General features: G+C 42.0%; 1 protein-coding gene across 1 annotated transcript in view; it reads left to right on the top strand.

The window, feature by feature from the left end:
• Nucleotides 1-2,908: 2,908 nt before the first annotated feature.
• The window catches only part of LOC129713674 (secretory carrier-associated membrane protein 5-like), a 40,612-nt gene continuing 31,825 nt past the window's right edge, over nt 2,909-11,695 (top strand). The window contains exon 1 of the mRNA XM_055662920.1: nt 2,909-2,987. The gene's annotated coding sequence lies outside the window, so the exon portion shown is untranslated. The remainder of the gene's footprint in view (nt 2,988-11,695) is intronic.

Below are 11,695 nucleotides of genomic sequence, written 5' to 3'. Positions count from 1 at the left end.
CTTCTCTAGCCTGTATAATCCCTTAAGATTTTGATATGTTTCTATAAGACTCCCTCTCATCCTTCCAAATTTCAGTGAATATTAGCCCAGTTCATGCTGAACCGCGGGAGAAGGAACAGAGGGAAGAGATAAAGACTTTGCCTTCCATCACAGTGAGGAGATGTTGGAGACTCACTGTGATGGATGTTTATGTAAACTGTGTTAAGTGTGGGTCTTGGATTGTTTTGTAATGTAAAAAACTGTAGAAATGATATTTCGTTGAAACCTAGGTTTGAATGACAATAAATAGCATTCTATTCTATTGATCCATTCTTTGACCATATGTGAGTCCTGCCATCCTGGGAATGAACCTGGATGCTTTTGTCCAGAAATATCAACTTTTCATGTGAAAAGCAGGCATGGGTATCGGGGGTGAACATTTTCCTAAAAAGTTATAGATATTTAGTTTGATTATGGCTCATCATTCCCACCTTGTGATTGTAGTTAGTAACTACATCCACGGGCTCTGATATTATAGCTATCCACATTTGAAAAATATAAAATAAAAAATGCAGATGTTGGAAACCTGAAATAAAAACAGGAAATGCCGGAGATTAGGCAGCATCTGCTGAATCAGAACAATTAGATCAAAGATTAATTTGTCAGATCAAGGAAATAATTGGTCCTGATTGCGAGAGGATTTGGGTTTAGGAGCAAGGACCTACTGTAATTGTACAGGGCCTTGGTGAGACCGCACCTGGAGTATTGTGTGCAATTTTGGTCTCCTAATTTGAGGAAGGACATTATTGCTATTGAGGGAGTGCAGCGTAGGTTCACCATGTTCATTCCTGGGATGGCGGGACTGACATATGATGAAAGAATGGGTCGACAGGGCTTGTATTCACTGGAATTTAGGATGAGAGGGGATCTTATAGAAACTAAAATTCTTAAAGGATCGGACAGGCTAGAGGCAGGAAAAATGTTCCCGATGTTGGGGGAATCCAGAACCAGGAGTCACAGTTTAAGAGTAAGGGATCGGCCCCATCATTTGAATTCTGAATAATGTTTGTTGTATATCAATCAAAATGTCTGGTCTACTGTCTGAATGGCTGTGCTGTAAACTCTTTATTGCTAAACTTGAATCTGAACAAATAACTGTCCTTAAAGGCCTATTATCCTCGACCCACTGTACCGCTAACAATATTGCAATCATTTCACCTGTGTATACTGAGACCTCATTATTGATCCCCTTCCCTACTTTGATGTGAAATTCTGGTACAATAAATGCTACTCCTACTTTATCTACTGAATCTTTTGATGCATCTGTATAAATTTGGACAAAACTGTAGTATCTGTCAATGTATTCCTGTATGATGACTGAATTATACATACGTTGTTTATCCTTGTTTTTCTGTTCTAATATTATAAAGTCTACTGTTGCATCTGGAAGTATCCAAGGTGGAATTGAAGGTAATGGAACCGTTGGAACCACATTTAACCACCTTGTGCTTAATTTTCCTTCTGTCTGCACTCTTAAACATAGATAGAAACATAGAAATTAGGTGCAGGAGTAGGCAATTCGGCCCTTCGAGCCTGCACCGCCATTCAATATGATCATGGCTGATCATCCAACTCAGTATCCCGTACCTGCCTTCTCTCCATACCCCCTGATCCCCTTAGCCACAAGGGCCACATCTAACTCCCTCTTAAATATAGCCAATGAACTGGCCTCAACTACCCTCTGTGGCAGAGAGTTCCAGAGATTCACCACTCTCTGTGTGAAAAAAGTTCTTCTCATCTCGGTTTTAAAGGATTTCCCCTTTATCCTTAAGCTGTGACCCCTTGTCCTGGACTTCCCTAACATCGGGAACAATCTTCCTGCATCTAGCCTGTCCAACCCCTTAAGAATTTTGTAAGTTTCTATAAGATCCCCTCTCAATCTTCTAAATTCTAGAGAGTATAAACCAAGTCTATCCAGTCTTTCTTCATAAGACAGTCCTGACACCCCAGGAATCAGTCTGGTGAACCTTCTCTGCACTCCCTCTATGGCAATAACGTCCTTCCTCAGATTTGGAGACCAAAACTGTACGCAATACTCCAGGTGTGGTCTCACCAAGACCCTGTACAACTGCAGTAGAACCTCCCTGCTCCTATACTCAAATCCTTTTGCAATGAAAGCCAACATACCATTCGCTTTCTTTACTGCCTGCTGCACCTGCATGCCTACCTTCAATGACTGGTGTACCATGACACCCAGGTCTCGCTGCATCTCCCCCTTTCCCAATCGGCCACCATTTAGATAATAGTCTGCTTTCCTATTTTTGCCACCAAAATGGATAACCTCACATTTATTGTAATTGTAATTGTAAATTTTTATTGTCATTTCCTGAGTATTCGCATACTCAGAGGAAACAAAAAAACGTTTCTCGACCAGTGTCCATTCAGTTTTCGTTACAAAATAAATAGCAATTAAAGTTAAAATACATGTCATGAACATTATAATCCACATTATACTGCATCTGCCAAACATTTGCCCACTCACCCAGCCTATCCAAGTCACCTTGCAGTCTCCTAGCATCCTCCTCACAGCTGATTCAGATTCAATTTTTTAATTGTCATTGTCAGTGTACACCTTGAAGAGCGACATAGCAAACGAGAGATGCTAACACTGCCCCCCAGCTTGGTGGAGATGGAGATTGTCTTTGTGTCTCCCCAGGTGGGACAGGTGGAGCAGGTGAGGCGTGGGCCTAGCCGTTGCCATGGCGACCGGTGCTGATGCTGGCTCCGGAGGGGCGGGGCCGGGCCGGAAGTGAAGGGTGGCCGGAAGTGAAGGGGGACGGGCGGCCGCTGCCGAGGCAACCGCGGCTCCAGCTCACGGGCGGCAATAAACCCGGACCCGGCTCCTCTCCCGCCCGCTCTCCTCACCCCGCTCTCCCCGCTCTCCTCACCCCGCTCTCCTCGCTCTCCCCACGAAGAGCCGCGGCCCCAGTCGCAGTCGCAGTCTGACGGTAAGGACGGTTAAAACCGGGGGTTAGAATTGCAATTGGAATTAGGCCCAAGGATCGGCGATTAGGCCCGGGCCCAGGCCCAGGGAATCGGGATCGGGCCCCGGCCTAGCAACAGAGCAACGCAGGCAGGGAGGGAGGGGTGCTCAGAGGATTTCATTGCAAACGACACCGTGCAATGCATGGAAGGCCGAGAGGTTTTTATTGCAAAGGACACCATGCAATGCATCGAAGGTGCAGAGGTTTTTAATGCAAAGAACACCGGCAATGCATCGAAGGTGCAGAGGTCCTCGATGTAAAGGACCCCATGCATAAGGTCAATGCAGTCGGGGAGGGTGCATAAATCCTCGATGCAAAGGACACCGTGCAATGCATGGAAAGTGCCGAGGTTTTAAATGCAAAGGACACCGTGCAATGCATGGAAGGTTCAGAGGTTTTAAATGCAAAGGACACCGTGCAATTCATAGAAGGTGTAGAGGTCTGAAATGCAATGGACACATGACATGCAATACAGCAAAGGGCAGTATAAATGCAGCAAATATGCATAATTCCTGAATGCAAAGGACATCATGCAATGTAAGGAGGGTGCAGAGGTCCAAGATACCAAGGGCACAATGCAATGCTGCAAAGGTGCAGAGGTCCCAGATGCAAGGGCAACATGCAATGCATGGCAGGTGCAGAGGTCGAAAATGCAAAGGGCACCATGCAATGCCGTAAAGGTGATTAGGTCCTAAATGCAAAGGACACCATGCAATGCAGAGGACCAACTGAGTAAAACAACACCATGTAGGATGGGTGCAGAGATCCTGGATGCAAAGAGCACCATGCAAAGCAGGGATAATGCAAACGTCCCAGGTGCAAAGGGCACCATGCAATGCAGAGGTCCTCGATGCAAACAAGGTGCATAGGAGCGCCATGGTAGCCTTGCATTGACACCACACCCTTATGCAAAAGGACAGGTTCAAATCTTTTTTTTTAATGATGGAATTTAAGGTAATTAATGCAGATGCTGATCATTTTTATGCAGTGTCGTTGAGGCCTGGAAATGCATCTAAATTAAAATAATTAATGCCTTGGAGGGTACACTTGTACTAATACTGACACTACAGTAATGTGTTTACCTTCATTTTTATGCAATATTGTTGAGGTGTTTAAATGCATCTAAATTAAAATAAATAATGCATTGGACGGTAAACGTACACAAATACAGATAGTCACTGCAGTAATGTAATCTCCCCTTTTTTTTCCAATATAGATGAGGGCTGGAAATCTAAACTATCTCAACTAAAATAAATGCAAATTCAAGTCTGAAGAAGGGTTTCGGCCCGAAACGTTGCCTATTTCCTTCGCTCCATAGATGCTGCTGCACCCGCTGAGTTTCTCCAGCTTTTCTGTGTAACCTTCAACTAAAATAAATACTGCATCAGACGATAAAAGCATTAATGTAAAGTGATGGTCTAATTAGTGCAAGTTTACCCTCTAACGCTGTATTTATTTGAATTGAGATCCATTTCCAGGCCTCAACTATATTGATTGGCATCAGATAAGCCAGTTATTGTGCTCTGAGAGGATGTAACTCCCCTTTTTTTTTAAATGGAGATGAGGGAATTGGAGATCTAAACTATCTCACCTATAAAAAATACTGCATCAGACGATAAAAGCATTAATGTAAAGTGATGGTCTAATTAGTGCAAGTTTACCCTCTAACGCTGTATTTATTTGAATTGAGATCCATTTCCAGGCCTCAACTATATTGATTGGCATCTGTTCTAAGCCAGTTATTGTGCTCTGGAGAGGATGTAACTGAAAATGTATTTTAAATGGAGATCATAGAATTGGAGAACAAAACTTGAATGCGGTTGAAAACTAAATTACCTTAAAACTGATGACCTGAAATGTGAGAATTTATTTTATACAAAGTCTTTCCTTGAACAATGTAAGTGTAAATTAATTATAGGAAATATGGGAGATTAAAATGGCCATTAGATGAATAAGGGAATGTAAGTGTGTAGGAAGGAAATGCCTTTGCTGGTTTAAACAGAAGAAAGACACAAAATCTTGGAGTAACTCAGCAGGAAAGCCTAGTTCTCTATAGAGAAGGAATGGGTGATGTTTTGGGTTGAGACACTTCTTCTGACAGAGTTCAGACTCTCAGTCTGAGGAAGGGTCTCAACCTGAAACGTCACCCATTCCTTCTCTCCAAGGGTATTGGATTATAATGAATTTGTTTGAATAAAAACGACCAATCTTAACAGAAGAAGGGAAACTATTGGCAGCAGTCTTTTGGTTCTCTAATTCTCACAAAACTGCATTTGGCTTTTCAGATGCAAAAAGGCGCATTTAAGCTGGTCAAACTGGCATTTAAATCTCAGATATTTGGAGCTGTGTGAAGCTCTGCATTATGTCATCTCAACCAGATTTTTTTTTTTTAAACTGTGGTCTCATATTCAATGCAGGGTGTTGCGTTCTAGCCATCTTGGCAGAATGCACTGGCAATACTCAACATTTTAATCCTTGTAATGAGAGTTAATGGGTTTTTATTTTAACTACTTTCTCTTTGGAAACTGGCTAGCTCGCTTTTTGTTTCCAGTACCTACAGTATCTTTGATTTAGAAACAAGGAAAGGTTTGGTGAACTGCAGATGCTGGTTTACCAAAGCAAGACGCAAAATGCTGGAGTAATTCAGCAGGTCGGGGGGGACAAATGCGTGAAACGACCCGAAACGTTACCTTTCCATTTTCTCCAGAGATGCTGCCTGACCTGCTGAATCACTCCCAACATGTTGTGTCTTTCCAGCATCTTCTATTTGTTTTGTTAAGCAGATGTTTGAACATTTTGCAAAATAGGATTGCAAATCTGATATGACCACCACTTTTTGACATTAGTTTGCCTGCATATTGCTAGGAAATCACATGTATTTGGTCAAGTAAAGGGACTGCAGCTGCTCTGCTTTTATCCTTGAGCTTGCTGAGTTGGGAGAAAGATTGGTTATTAATGTACAACTATAGCCAATGAGAGTGTCTTTGTAGTATTAAAATTCTGTGGTTTTCCCTGTTTACTAGCTGCCTTTTGTTTCTTGTGTTTAATTTGCAAGCAGGAGGAGTTAGCTGTGACATTTGCTTTCTGTGTTGAAACTATGCACAGAATCTCCCATTCTTTCGAATTTGGCCCAGAAATTACCATCTTCCATCCATTAACAGTGCAGTATTTGGTGTTACAAATTTCAGGCTTGAAGAAAGATAAAATGTCATGATGTTTTTGCTGCTATCCTAGAAGGCTGAGCAAATGGTAACTGTTGCTTTTTTATATTTGCAATGTATTTATCCACGTCTATAAATAACTGACATGCAATTCTAATTTGGTTCACAACTTTATGAATTAAGTATTTGTGCATGAAATGCCAGCCTATTTAATTCTTCGATTGCCCATTGTTTTGCACGTGCTGAATGTGAGGAGATACTTGTCCTGTAACTGAGACGTGGCAGAGAGATACACTTATCAGTCCTTTATGGTACATGAATTTGTTTTGGTTATGAGTGCTTGCTTTCTTCACAAATGTGAACAATAAGTAATGGCGTGGAGTGGTTAAGTTTAGAGATATAGCGCGGAAACAGGCCTTTTGGCCCATCAATAGCGTGGAAACAGGCCCTTTGGCCCATCAAGCGCGCTCCAACCAGCGATCCCATCACATTAACATTATCCTACACACACACAAGGGACAATTTACACACACACCAAGCCAATTAACCTACAAACCTGTATGTCTTTGGAGTGTGTGAGGAAACCGAAGATCTCGGAAAAAACCCACATGGTCACGGGGAAGACGTGCAAACTCCGTACAGAAAAGCACCCGTAGTCAGGATCGAACCCGCGCCTCTGGCATTTCAGCGCTGTAAGGCAACAATTGTGCCGCACTACTGTGTGGAGTAGTCTAGTTCAGTGCAGTCATTTTTAGCAAGATACAAACACACCTCTCCCCCATCACTTGGAAAAGAAGTACTTTGCCAAATTCACAATAGATCTTTTGAATTTAGTGTGAGCTTGCGAGTTGGCCGGCTCTCTGTAGCGATGGATGATCCTCGAAATGTCTCTGTTCACTGTTGTGACAAATGCGTGGAAGCTACTGTTTCAGAACATTAAACTTAATACACATTTTATGCTAAGCAGCAAAATTGTAGTATGTTGAGCCAGAACTGCTGACGTGCATTTTTTAAACTTCAAAATATGGCAAACGAGAGATAAAATCAGGCATTCCATATAAAAGATAAAACTGTAGTAGGGGAGTTTTAAGTAGTGTGTAGGAAGGAACTGCAAATGTTTGTTTAAACTGAAGATAGACACACAATGCTGGAGTAGCTCAGCGGGACGGGTAGCATCTCCGGGGAGAAGCAATGGGTGACGTTTTGGGTCGAGACCCTTCTACAAACCGATCTATACCCGAAATGTCACCCGTCCTTCTATCCTGAGATGCTGTCTGTCCCAGCTTAGTTACTCCAACATTTTGTGTCGATGGAAGTTTTAAGGCTGGTCATAACAAATAAGTTGCTTCATGTGGAAGTGGTTGGGTAAATTCTGAAATCATTTGCCTGCTTTTAATTTGAGCTGCTCTTCATATGAGCAGTTGGGCCTACTGTACAACTGAGGAACATGTGGAGTAGTGTTACATTTGGCTGCTGGTATTTCAAAGTATATTCCGTGATGCAAATCTATTCATACCCAAGAGCTTGAGAAACAAATAACTACAAATGCTATAATGATATTTGCTGTTCAGGATCTTATTACATACAAAATAGCTGTGTTTCTTCACCCTATTGTGTTGCCATCTGCGAGCTGTAAGTGCCTAGTTCTTGCAGCCACAAGCCCAGTATGTTCTCAGTATCACAAGCCAAGTAGTACGTCAACAGTCAGTATGTCACAAGGAAATATTAATTTTCTCTATCAAGAAAGAACCTTTTCTTATCTTTCCTAACAGTCGACCAATAATCCCACCAGAATTAAAATGTTATTTGCTTAACAGCATAAAACAATCCAAACCTTTTTGTTTGATGGGGTATTTATTTTAACCTTGTGTTAAAGTTATATTCAACTGTTTGCTTTCTTCCTGTGAATCAGTATTATCTTTATGCTGGGCGTCTTGGTATAGTCCATTACCATTTAATATTTTCTCTACCCACGTATTTATTGATAACATTACACCAATGAGTGAGATAGAGTTAGGTCAGGGCAAATGACGTGTGTGACAATCTGGCTCTTATACAAGAAACAGTCAGACTGCGTTACATCAAAAATGCAAAGGAAACAACGACAACTTTGTATTTTTGCAATGTGTAATTTCTTGGGGGTGTGCAGTGGTAGAATTGTTGCCTCACAGTGCCAGAGACCCGGGTTTGATCCTGACCATGGACGCTGCCTGTGCGGAATCTGTGTGTTCTTCCAATGATCTCCTGGGTTTCCTCCGAGTGCTCCAGTTTCCTCCAAAGACATTTGGGTTTGGAGGTTAATTGGCTTCCGTAAATTGCTCTTAGTGTGTAGGACATGGAACTGGTGTGAATGGGTGATTGATTGTTGGTATAGACTTGGTGGGCCAAAGGGCCTGCTTCCACACTGTAGTGATTTAGTGATCAAACATCAGGTCTGTTTAGCTCCACATAGACCAATGTTCTTACAGTTGGGTTGTAAACTAACCTAGCAGAATATGAGGCCCTATTCCTCCAGTACAACACAATGGTATGTATGAACATTAAGTTCTCCAAGTTTAGATCAAATATACAAAATAGCCCCCCCTTTTCCCTTTCTCTTCCACAGAGGTGCAGTGATTCCTGTCTTACAGTGCCAGAGATCCAGGTTCGATCCTGACTCTAGGTGCTATCTGTACGGAGTTTGTATGTTCTCCCTGGGGCTATGTGGATTTAAGAAGAAACTGCAGATGCTGGAAAATCGAAGGTAGACATAATTGCTGCAGAAAACTGGGTTTTCTCTGTTTCCTACCACACTCCAAAGTCATGCAAGATTGCAGGTTAATTGATTTCTGTTAAAATAAAATTTATAAATTGTCACTAGTGTGTAGGATAGTACTAGTGGCAGTCTGGTCGCCGTGGACTCTCTGGGCTGAAGGGCCTGTTTCCAAGCTGTATCTCTGAAGTAAAGTTTTCCCTCTGCCCCACCTAGATGTGCACCCATTTCTCACTACCTACCACCTTTTGTAAAAACCATTCCAATTGCATTATTGTTCCAACTGTGAAAGCAATGGTATGTCCAAAGCTGTACATTTCCTGACGGGCACCAAAGCTTCAAAATGCCACATGTTTGCTAAGCTGTGTGCAAATAAAAATGTATCAAATGTTAAATGATTTATCCACATTGTAGCCGTACAAGTTTGCAGTGGAAGTGAGGAAAGATATGTGACGGATGTGGGATAATGCAATTGTGTGTAGACTCCAATGTGGGATTAACAGCCCTGTTGAGGCCTGGTTGTGGCAATTGAGGTCTCAACAGTGGCTGCGAGCTGATCAGTGAGGCAAGGAGTTTCAGTGAGACTCGTGATTAAAGATACATGGACAAATATTTTGACCCCTGCCTGGTGGTTCATACAGGGAGGTGGATATAGGGAACGAGCTGCCAGAGGCAGGCACAATGACAGTTACAGACACAATTTTGTTTCTGTCTTTGGTTTAAACCAGCATCGGTAGTTCCTCCCTACTCAACATTTAATTTATTTAAGAAGGGTTTCGTCCCGAAAAGTTGCCTATCTCCTTCGCTACATCGATGCTGCTGCACCCGCTGAGTTTCTCCAGCATGTTTGTGTACCTTTAATTTATTTAGACTGGCACATGGATAGGAAAGGCTAAGAGTAATCTGGGCTAAATTTGGACAAATGGGACAAATTTAGATGGGGCAATTGATGAATTGGGCTGAAGGGCATATTTCTATGCTGAATGACTGGGTGCGACTCAATAGTGTATAGATTGGCTAACATAGACTTAGAATTGAGACACTTTAAATTGAATCAGTTTAGTGATGTTAGCATATCATGCTGCTTTGCTTTTTTTGAGAATTGATTTGGTGTCCTTCCTTTCGTATCCTTCCTTTCACTTTGGAGCTCCAATTTCAGCGGTAGGGAGGGCAAAGATGTCGTAACAATATCATTTCATGCATGCTTGTTGCATGATCGACTCCAGGTAAAATTGATTCTTGGCCCATTGCTGCCCAAAAGCTGCCACTTTAATCCATCCAATTTTTTTTGGCACGTTTTGTAACTTTCTTAATTTATCTATTTTCTTGCCATTGTTTGCTGGTACAATGCTCCATTGTACCAGACAAAGCAAGAACAGGGTACTGATTTTAGATGATCAGCCATGATCATACTGAATGGCGGAGCTGACTCGAAGGGCCGAATAGTCTACTCCTGCATATTTTTTTCTATGTTTCCATGTTTATAAATGCATGCCTGTAACTGAGATTGGCAGTATTAACCCAAGGAAATAACGCTCTGTTGTACTATACGGATAAATATCCACGACACAGCCTTATTCTGTTTGTGCTCATGATGAGGGCCATAGATTTAAAATAATATTCGCCAAATATTTTGCTGTTTCAAATCTGTAAAATATTTTCAAGGACGGTATTCAACAGAAGCCACAGTCTGGGTGTTTTTACAAAGCCCATATAATCTGCTAAATAGGATAATCATGTTATGTTAATTGTGACACATAGACACAAAGTGGCTCTGGCCAGCCAATACTTCTAATTGTCCCCAAACAAGCAGGAATTAAACATAACTGGGTTAATTGTATTTTATGGTATAATTATTAGCGTTGTTATGTGCCTCATTAAAAATCAAACATGGACGTTAGCAGAACCAGCCATCTTAATTCAGAAGCAAAGTAACAGCAGCATTTAAAGAGGCCCTGCGATGATTAGGATTAGGGCTGCATTTGTTTCTCACGAATAGAAAAAGAAAGCTGGAGCGATAGGGTTGTAAGGATGGAATAGAGGGAGTGAAATAGGGACAGGGTGGGTGAGTGAGGTCAGGGTTCTTGCCTTAATGGAAGACAATGCTGACAGATTTGTGCTGAATACCACAAACATTAATAATCCACAGCGCCAGAGACCTGGGATTGATCTTGACTTTGGGTGCTTGTCTGTGTGAAGTTTGTACGTCTCCCCGTGCTCCGTGATCTCTGGTTTCTCCCACGCACCAAAAACATACCGATTTGTAGGTTAATTGGCTTGGTATAAATGTAAATTGTCCCCAGTGTGTGTGGGGTAGTGTTAGTGAGCGGGGTTTGCTGCTCGGCGCGGACCCGTGGGCTGAAGGACCTGTTTCCGTGCTGTATCTCTAAACTAAACAAAGTACCAACGTTTGGCATCCCCCTCTCCGGGTATTGTTTGCGGGTATCGTTTGCCTTGTTCGCACTAAACTGCCAGTTTCACAGGGAAGTGATTCATAACAGCATTCAGAAATGTGCATAAAACTTGCTGTGGTTTCACAGGGATTAGCATCCAATTGTAGAAATAACCATGTCCAATCCCGTCAGTCAAGTCAAGTTTATGCATCACATAAAACATGTGCTGTGAAATGAAAGTGGCAATGCTTGCGGATTTTTGTGCAAAGGACAACAAACAACAAAACCGGGTCGATAAACACAATCATAACACACATCCTTTTACATAGAATCCCTTGCATGCCGTATTATTGGAGTTTAAAGCAT

This window comes from Leucoraja erinacea, chromosome 36 (assembly GCF_028641065.1).
Source record: "Leucoraja erinacea ecotype New England chromosome 36, Leri_hhj_1, whole genome shotgun sequence".
In the NCBI taxonomy this organism is placed as follows: Eukaryota; Metazoa; Chordata; class Chondrichthyes; order Rajiformes; family Rajidae; genus Leucoraja; species Leucoraja erinaceus.
Note: the sequence above shows the minus strand (reverse complement) of the source record. Positions and strands in the feature narration are given on the sequence as shown.